The following is a 9,208-nucleotide window of genomic DNA, read 5'->3' on the forward strand; positions in this document are numbered from 1 at the left end:
ATTCACTGATAATCTTTTATTCCCGCTGATAATTTTATATTTCGTGAATTAAACGCACCTTATATTAGCGGCGCTCCAAAGGTATGATTGCGGGAAAGTAGGGTGTAAAATTGTGAGAATAGACGTTAAAACAGAAATAAAATTCCCGCTTACGCCAAATCCCTAATTTCAAAATTTTAAATCCCAATCCCTCCGATTCCATTTCCAATCCAAAAACCCCCCTCCCTCCTTTCAAATATTTCCACCCCGCCAAACCCTTCATTTATTTATTTATTTCTTCTTCTTCTCCACCGCTCTCCACCGCACACAGTCATGGCGGAATCCTCCTCTCGTCACTACACGTACAGTCGCAAGCAGAAATCTCTCGGCCTCCTCTGCTCCAAGTAAGCCCCTCGCTTTCATCTCCTTTTTCGTCCTTCAATTCCAAGGTTAACTTTCTCTGATCGTTTCGTGTTTGGCGTTGCAGTTTTTTGAGCATGTATAATAAGGGTGGCACTGAATTCATCGGTCTTGACGAAGCCGCTGCAAAACTAGGTCTTTTATCCCCCCTTTATTTCTAAAGTTAGTTATGGTTTTTGTGTTTTTTTAATAATTTATTTTGGGGATGTTTTCAGGAGTTGAGAGACGGCGAATCTATGACATTGTCAATGTTTTGGAAAGTGTTGGGGTAATTTTCTTATCCATTTTTTGCTTTCTTCTTCTTCTTCTTAAATTTTGACTTTTGGTTTGGATTTAAATGTTTTTTTATTGGCATTGATATGCTTAGGTTCTCACAAGGAAGGCTAAGAACAAATATACGTGGAAAGGCTTTGGAGCTATACCTAAGGCTTTACAAGATCTGAAGGTAAATTCAAAGTTCCTTTTTACATTGTTTTGGTTAGTCTAATGTTGTGAAAGCTGGTTGTAAATTGAACTGATTTTGTTTTTTAAAATTTCTTATGTGGTTTCGTTTTATGGCAGGAAGAAGGTCTCGGGAATAATTTCAAAAGGATGGATGGAAACAACAGTGCAAAGGTAAGCATAATGTTTTTTTAACTGTTTTTGTTTCTATTTACTGAATTGTTTTGTTTTCCTTATGGAAATCTTCTGATCTGGACGGTTTCAGATCTCAGATGATGACGACGATGATGAAGGGGATGAAGGCTTCACCAATCCCAACACTGGGAGCCAGACTGAGACTTCAAGATCTAGCTCTATTATCAAGTCTTCGTCCTCGAAAGTTGGTAATTTTTAAATTACATCAACCTTGTTCCTTGTAGTTCCCTGCAGCGATTTTAATTGTGGCTGTGCCTGCATTTTGGGTTGTGTTGTGTTTGTTGTAGTTATGGTCATGACTTATGCTATTGTGATCATTATGGGCATTGTTGGAGTTGATTTTCTTTTAAAAAGGAACTACTTTTTTTATATAAATAGAATAGTGGAACAATAGTGGGAAAAGTGACCCATTATTGTCGCTATTGACAGCTAAATGTTAAATTGTGGCCGCCATCCATAGTTATTGGTGTGATTTTGTTGTACCGCTATTTTTCGTTTGTGATTTCGGACACTGCTGCTACTGTTATATAACGTCTGTTATTCTGCTACTTGACCGCTATTTGAATCCATGGTTCCTAAGATCTTATGTTTTCTGTATCGATCTAAATGGTCTGTTCTGACGTTTTGTGCAAAAAAAATTAAACTTTAAGAGGCTGATTTTAGTGAAAATGGTGTTTTGATATATATTATCTTCTGATGTCTGCAGATAATCGAAGGGAAAAATCCCTGGGGCTACTTACTCAGAATTTTGTTAAGCTATTTCTCTGTTCCAATGTGAGCCTTGTTCTTGCTCTTTATGAATTGCCATAGTATTCCTTTGGTTTGTTCATCATTTTGATGTTTCTTGGTAAATACTTTTCAGGCTGAATTGATTTCCCTCGATGAAGCAGCGAGGTTGTTGCTTGGGAATGCTCACAATACATCAGTAATGAGAAGTAATAAACCCCAAATTTTCCTGTTCAATGTGAATTGATAGACTTATAGAAAGGGATAACAGATCGATTAATTTGTTGTTCACTTGATGGTTCAACAGCAAAAGTGAGGCGGTTGTATGACATTGCAAATGTGTTGTCTTCCATGAATCTTATTGAGAAGGTAAACACAAAACTGAGAGCTAGAAAGGTCTTAGAATCACTTCAACTTCAATCTGTGCAGCTTGGAATTGTTATAACTTGCAGTTTAAATGAATGTCTGTGCAGACCCACACTTTAGATACCCGGAAACCTGCGTTTAGGTGGTTGGGGCTGAGGGAGAAATCCGAAAAAGGATCTGCTGATAATACCTTTGTTCTTAATGAGTCTAAGAAAAGGGTGTTCGGAACCGATGTCACCAACATCAGTTTCAAGAAGAGTAAGGTGGATTCTTCAAATGATCAAAATCCCAACCATTGCATTAAGCTGAAAAAGTACGAAAAATTGAAATTTCGGCTGATAGAAGTTGCTCGGATGATTCGAGACAAGGTTCAAAGAGCTACCAATTTGGTCCTTTTGCTCCTATAAACTTGACCAAGATAGGTAACTCTGAGAATGGTGCAAGGCCGGTTCATGACTGGGAGAGTCTTGCTTCTACATACCGCCCTCAGTACCACAATCAAGGTAAGGTATAGATTAATTCTCGACTACACAGAACTGTGAATATCACATGCTAATTTGTTGATCAATTGCTCGTTGTTTAGAATTGTTGTCCCGATTCAAAAATCTAATTTTGTTTACATGTTTGCAGCTTTAAGGGATCTTTTCTCTCATTATGTGGAAGCCTGGAAATCATGGTACTCCGAAGTTGCTGGGAAAAACCCAATACAGAAGATCTCCTAAGAAATACCACAAGCTGCAGCTGGGAAGCATTTTTCTCCTAACCCTGAACTATCTTCTTTTGGCTATTTGGTCCCTATTTTTTTACCTTTTCTTTTAGGTATAAGAGATTGTTCTTTTGTTAGATGCATTTTCTCTTTGCACCAATTTGCTTGGCAACACATTTGTACACAAATTCAACCAAGTCCAAGCATTGTGTCCTAAACAATTTACGTAATCATTTGCCATTTATCAGTTTATATGATAAATTTGGAGAGCTATTACTTTTTTCTTTGATTTTTGTGCGGAAATAATAGACTTATCTCCTATAGACATTGTTGATCAAATCCAGGTCATCAAGAAAATAAATTGTTTTAAGTCATTGAGTTCACTTGATGAGTTTAATTATACATATAGGGTTGGAAACGAGTTGAGTCGAGCTTGAGTATTGTTAAGCTTAACTTAACTCGAAAATTCTAAAATGGAGCTTGACTTGGTTTAAAAACTCAGTTTAAAATTTGTAAACTCAACTCAAATTTGAAACAATGAATTGAGTTTTAAAAAAATCTCGAAATGAAAAAAAAATTAAACTGAATTCGATTAAAGACTTGAACTCAAACTCCACTGTCATTAAAATTTTACTATCGGAGCAAATATGAAATTTACTGTCATTAAAATTTAATCAACAAGCAATGGAGAAGTTTGAGAGGGGAGGAGGCAACCTGTGACTTTATTTGTTCAAAATATACCGTCGCTTCACTGGAGTGGATTTAGGCAAGCCTTTGGAAGACATGGAGAGGTGGTTGATTCATTCATTGCAAGAAAGGTGTATACAGCTGGGAAGAGATTCAACTTTGTACGATTTTCAAACAAAATGGATGCAAATGGAGCGATAGAGAGGTTGAATGGTTTCATATTATATGAATTTCGGTTGTCCGTGTCATTGGCAAAATATAATGTTAGGTAGGTGTTGCAACGGTTCTTCGGGTGACCCGAGATCTTATATCGACTTAAAGTGAATTTTATTTTTTTGGAGTCACTAGAAACCTTTTGTATTAGATAAGGATGGAACCTAAATTTTACCTCTTATCAAAGATTCACGTGTACGGAAGGATGAGCACCCCACGTCGTCCTTTCGGTGTCAACACAGTTACGAGTTGTCTTAGGGCTAGTTTGGTAGGACTTTTGAAAAGTGTGATAGAAAAAAACTTTTAAAAGTGTTGTTTAAAAGTATAATTTAAAATTTAACTGTTTGAGATTGTTGTTAAAAAAACTTTTGAAAATGTTTTAAGATAACTCATTAATAATTTTTTATAAACAAAATATTTTATTTAAAAACAATATTATCAATACTTTTTAACATGTGTATATAAAATTATTACGAAATAATAATTTAAGTAATTGTTTTGACAAAAAGAGTATTACAAAAAAAAGATTAATGCTTGCATATTAAAGTTAATTTTAATATATAAACAATGAATTTTATTTACTTTAAGTAATTAAAATAAATTATTAAGTAATAAATTATTTTTTAAAGATGTTAAATATGAAATTATTAAAATAAAATATAAATATAATTGAGTGGAGTCAATGCATTAGTAAGAGTAAAATTATAATTTTCTTCCAAACTCAAAATTGAAAATGAAAAAAACTACAAATCTTAGCTTTTGCGGTTGGTTTGAAACCACCGTTTCTACCATAACTTTTTTATCTTTTACCCATTTGACATTGATTTTACGGTCAAAACGGGCTTTTTAGCTAAAAGCGCGTTTAGAAAGCCACACCAAATGGGGATTTAATAGATAAAATTAAAGTTTAGGCAAAAATTTAAAGAAAATATCTAAATTATTTACCTTCGAATTTTTGTTAGTGTAAAATAATATAAATTAAAGTTATAAAAAATAAAAAATGAATGATATGAGTCTATATTGCAAATGTGAAACAAAAAGATTATGGGTACCAAAATAAAGAAATAATAAATAATATACAATATGAATAAAATGTTAAATAAATATTAATGTTCAACTTTAAAAATATAAATGAAATGAAAAAAAAATTTAAAATCATGAATATAGATTGTGAATCTAAAGATATAAAAATTAAATACAAAAAGATATAAATATCAAGATTACCAAAAGTAATGAAATAAAATAATAAATATATAAATTAAGAATATATATATATATATATATATATCTATCTAAACAATAATTATAAAAAAGATGAAAGAATGCTTATGAAATTAAAAAAAAAATTACTAAAAGGTACACTACATTGCATTTTCAGTTTAGTTTTCATGCATCGAGGACAATGCTTCCTTCAAGTTTTGGGGAGGTTATTGTTCATAATTAGTAATTTTTAGTTGTAGTAATGAACAATATTTTTCTGTGGTATTTTGTTTATTTTGGAGATTGTTTATGAATAATGTGAAAATGTGAAGATGTTCGATGAGGAAAAGTTTTTATGGCTGTGAATTGAACGTACATGACCATTGAGATTTGGTAGAATTGACCTTAGGCTTTGTTTCTCTGCACTCGAACCTTTACACGGTTGCATGTTCTCTATGCTTAAGAATTTTAGAAAGTTGTTATAAGAACTCTTGCATGCCTTAGTATGAAATGAAACTAATGAACGTTAATGCTAAATGAAAGCATAAACGACTTAAATTAAACTCCCATGTCATAATTGAAAATTTTGATAAAGTACGAATAAATGTCAATGACATAAATTGTTTAGAGACACTCTTCTTTGCGTTGTTTGCCCGAAAACCCCCTCTTGAATAAATGGAAGCAATTGCATATAAGTGAATGAAAGTCTTCCCATGATGAATTTTCTTAATAGACTCGAGGATGGGGTGTTTGCTCTACTTCATTTTCAGGTCTAGGACAGTAGGTGTGATGAGCTGAAGCCCCTTGAAAATAGTGCAAAAATTTTGTTAAAGTAATGAGAGTAAAAGTTTGCTTAAATGTTAAACCCAATACCAAGGTAGACTAGAGAACTTAAAAATTTTCTAACCCTGTTAAGCATAGAATGGATGCAATTACACATACACATTCAAATAACCTAGTTTTAGGGAAAAGTTCTTGAAGTCTCGACATGTGTAGCATGTTGAAACCTATTATTTTGAGGACTGAAAATTTGCCATAGTCTATCTTGAATTAAACTGTGCCGTAGCATTTTTACTGCTGATTACTTCTCATGACTTGAGGATAAGCAATAGCTTAAGTTTGAGGACAGGTTAACCCCGTAAAATGGGTATATTTCACGCTTTTAACTTGGGTTATTAAAAAAATTTGTGAAATTAAACCAAGAAACATATATCAAAATATAATTAATTTCATTAGAAGTTAAAAAGTTGGCAATCAAGAACCAATATATTAAAAAATATGTTCTATTCAAAATTAGATAATATATTTGAAATATAAGATTTATTTTTTTTTTGAAAATTTAATATTAAAAAATGGAATTAATTGTTTGACATTTAATTAAAAAATGAATAGTTGAGTTGATAAATTTTAAATTACTCGAACCATAATTTTGTTTTATTAGCATGCACATGTTAAGTAAACCAAACTCTTATCTCAATGCTGAAAATTATGCTTTTCATTTTTCTGAAAGTTAATCTTCAAACTAATTTAATAAATTTTCAAGAAAAATATATTCTTTTACTCGTACCCGGAGTAAGCGTTAGAGTAAGATATCTTTCATACATCGATTTTTTATTAGAATTTTGAAACGGATCTAATAAAAAGTTTGAATAATTTAACTTTGGTATGAATGAAACCTCGTGTATTTGTATATAGCTTTAATGACGATTGCTTAATGTTTTTACTTGAAATAAAAATAAATACCGTGTACATGCACATGCAATGCACATAATGCCAAAACGAACAAGTCAAAATGCTTAAAATGGCACCACATATGTTTTGTTTCTTTTTCTCTTAAAGTATATATTTAAAAAATTTAATTTTAATATAAATATTTCTTAATAACTTAGAATTAAAATGAAATGGATGCATTTATATAAAATGAAAAGGTACATGAGTTACATTAACCTTGTTGTTTTTATGTATTTTACTTATTTATTTTTATATTATTATTTTACTAACCTTTTTGCCTTTGTGTTTGTTTTATAGCATTTTGCATCATAACAAGAGGTTACTGATCCCTGAAAAGGTGTTTATTACATAAAATAATCTGAATTAATGGACAAAGGTGTTGTAATATAAGAGACTAAGAACCCCGAGGTACGACTATGGTCCGAGAAGACTCAGAAAGAAAAGGGAGACAGCCTTCAAGAAAGCTATGTGTCAGAGCTGGTTAGCTACGCATCTATCAGCCTAAAACAGAATAATGTGCAAGAGCTTCGAGATATCTGGGACAGTTAGAAGAATGATCGGAAACAGAAGTTCAGCCAACGGTACGGTGACATTGCACTTTTACTTCACGTTAGGATTGATGAGCCCTTGATTAGAGCCATGGTCCAATTCTGAAACACGGGATACAGTTGTTTCACTTTTAACTGGGAGGACATGGTACCTACTATCGAAGAATACACCACACTGCTACACTATGAAAACATCAAACTAGGGCGAGTCTACGTTAAGCACACCAAAAGTCAGCCTTTCAAAAGTACACTGGCCAGAGACGCAGCCATCCGAGACTTTCTAGATCAAGTACAAAAGGCAGCCCGTCATCTTCATGGCCTGGCAAGGGAAGCCGGAGTGGTTCGACAAGGTATTCAACCAGTAACGGATGAAGGCAGAAGACTTGTCAATCTACTAGAAGCTATTCGGGGTTTAGAGGATTTAATCCGAGTGTACCTTTGATTGTTTTTATGTCTCTTACAAGATAAGATATTTTTGTCTGAATAAAGATTATTTATAATAATGGACACTTTTCTGGATCAATGCCTCGAACATTTCATGCATTCTTGCATTTTGCATTTTTGCCTTTTTGCATTTTCATCTACAATTTTAAGCATTTTCACAAACATGAAATTAAGTCATGAAGGACTCGATGAAGCGAATTTAACCACATGGAAGCAAGATTGTAATATTAAAGAGCCTAATTAGCTGATGATAGGACAAAGCCATCCATGATGATCTAAGAAAAGAATCCTCGTATCCTAAGGACTACGATGTTGAAGCTGTTAGCTGTTACCACATAAGAAGCCCCAAACATTCCTCTGAGAACTATAAGGCATTGAAGCGCAAGATCCAAAACCTGATGGATTCAGGGGCATAAAAAGCCGAAGAAGGGGACATGACATATACCATTTGCACTTAGAGGATTGTTTTGTTTGAACACGTCTCTGATCTTTCATGTTTGCTTAATCTGTTAAACGATTGAATTTATGCTACTTTCTAAGGTGGAGCAATTGAACGAGTTTTAATCTTTAGTTCTTCGAATATTAAATGAATTAAGGATTCTTTTAATTCTTCAAGAATTATAGATTTTTGACATATGACAAGATTAGACATTTCTTATCCTGTCTCAAACCCCAGAATAAAATACCTTGATTCTTTGCCCAAAATAACTCATGGTCATTACCAAAAAGACCAAATTTTGACATTACCTCCCTTTGAAATTCTTGAACATTGCCTTTATCTTTTTGATACACCCATACTTTTCTTTGAGTCAATAAGATCACACCACTGCCTTTTTAGACTCAAAATTGACATTTTAACCCAAGGCATTGAGTTGTTCATCTGAACATGAGCTTTATTCTAAAGACACAACTTGGGGCATCTTGCGGGGAGCTTGAACATTGAGACATCTGGGGAAAAAAGAAGAATTCATCCGAAATAATTCTATCACGCGTTAATTACACTGTTTTCATGTGAATAGAATTAATCCTGAAAATCTATCCCCCTGGGGATACCTTTTCTGTGAGGACTTCCATGTATGAAATGATGAACGGCTTTCTTTCTTTATCCCTTCACAACAGGAGAAAATATATATCCCTTGTGTCCCCTTTTGAGCCTATAGTATTTTTCTTCTGATTCAACCCTAACCAAGGATCACCCTCCACACTGGGGGGCAATGTGGAAGAAATCTGCTCACATGAGTGAAGACATCAATCCAAAGGAGTTACCAAAAGGTGAACCAGATGCCAAGTGCAAATATTTAATCAGAATAAAAAGGGCAAAAAAAAAGCAAAAAAAGAACAAAAAGAAAAAAGAAAAAGGGACAAAAAAACACATGCAAAGATTCCTTAAAGACAAAAGGCACATCAAGCTTCAAACTACGAGATTGATCAAGCACAATCATTCCCGAATCACTTCACTCGAAGATCATAGAGCATCAAGAGAAAGAGACATTTTGAGCAAGACAAGATTAAAGGCATCAGAATGAATTGATCCTTGGTTCAACACCCTGAA

At 33.2% G+C, this 9,208-nt stretch overlaps 1 pseudogene; it reads left to right on the forward strand.

The window, feature by feature from the left end:
* The first annotated feature begins 267 nt into the window (after positions 1-267).
* On the forward strand, positions 268-3,122 carry LOC120185037 (annotated as a pseudogene).
* The last annotated feature ends 6,086 nt before the right edge of the window (positions 3,123-9,208 follow it).

The sequence above is a fragment of the Hibiscus syriacus genome, unplaced genomic scaffold, assembly GCF_006381635.1.
Source record: "Hibiscus syriacus cultivar Baekdansim isolate YM2019G1 unplaced genomic scaffold, ASM638163v2 tig00112988_pilon, whole genome shotgun sequence".
Taxonomy (NCBI): Eukaryota; Viridiplantae; Streptophyta; class Magnoliopsida; order Malvales; family Malvaceae; genus Hibiscus; species Hibiscus syriacus.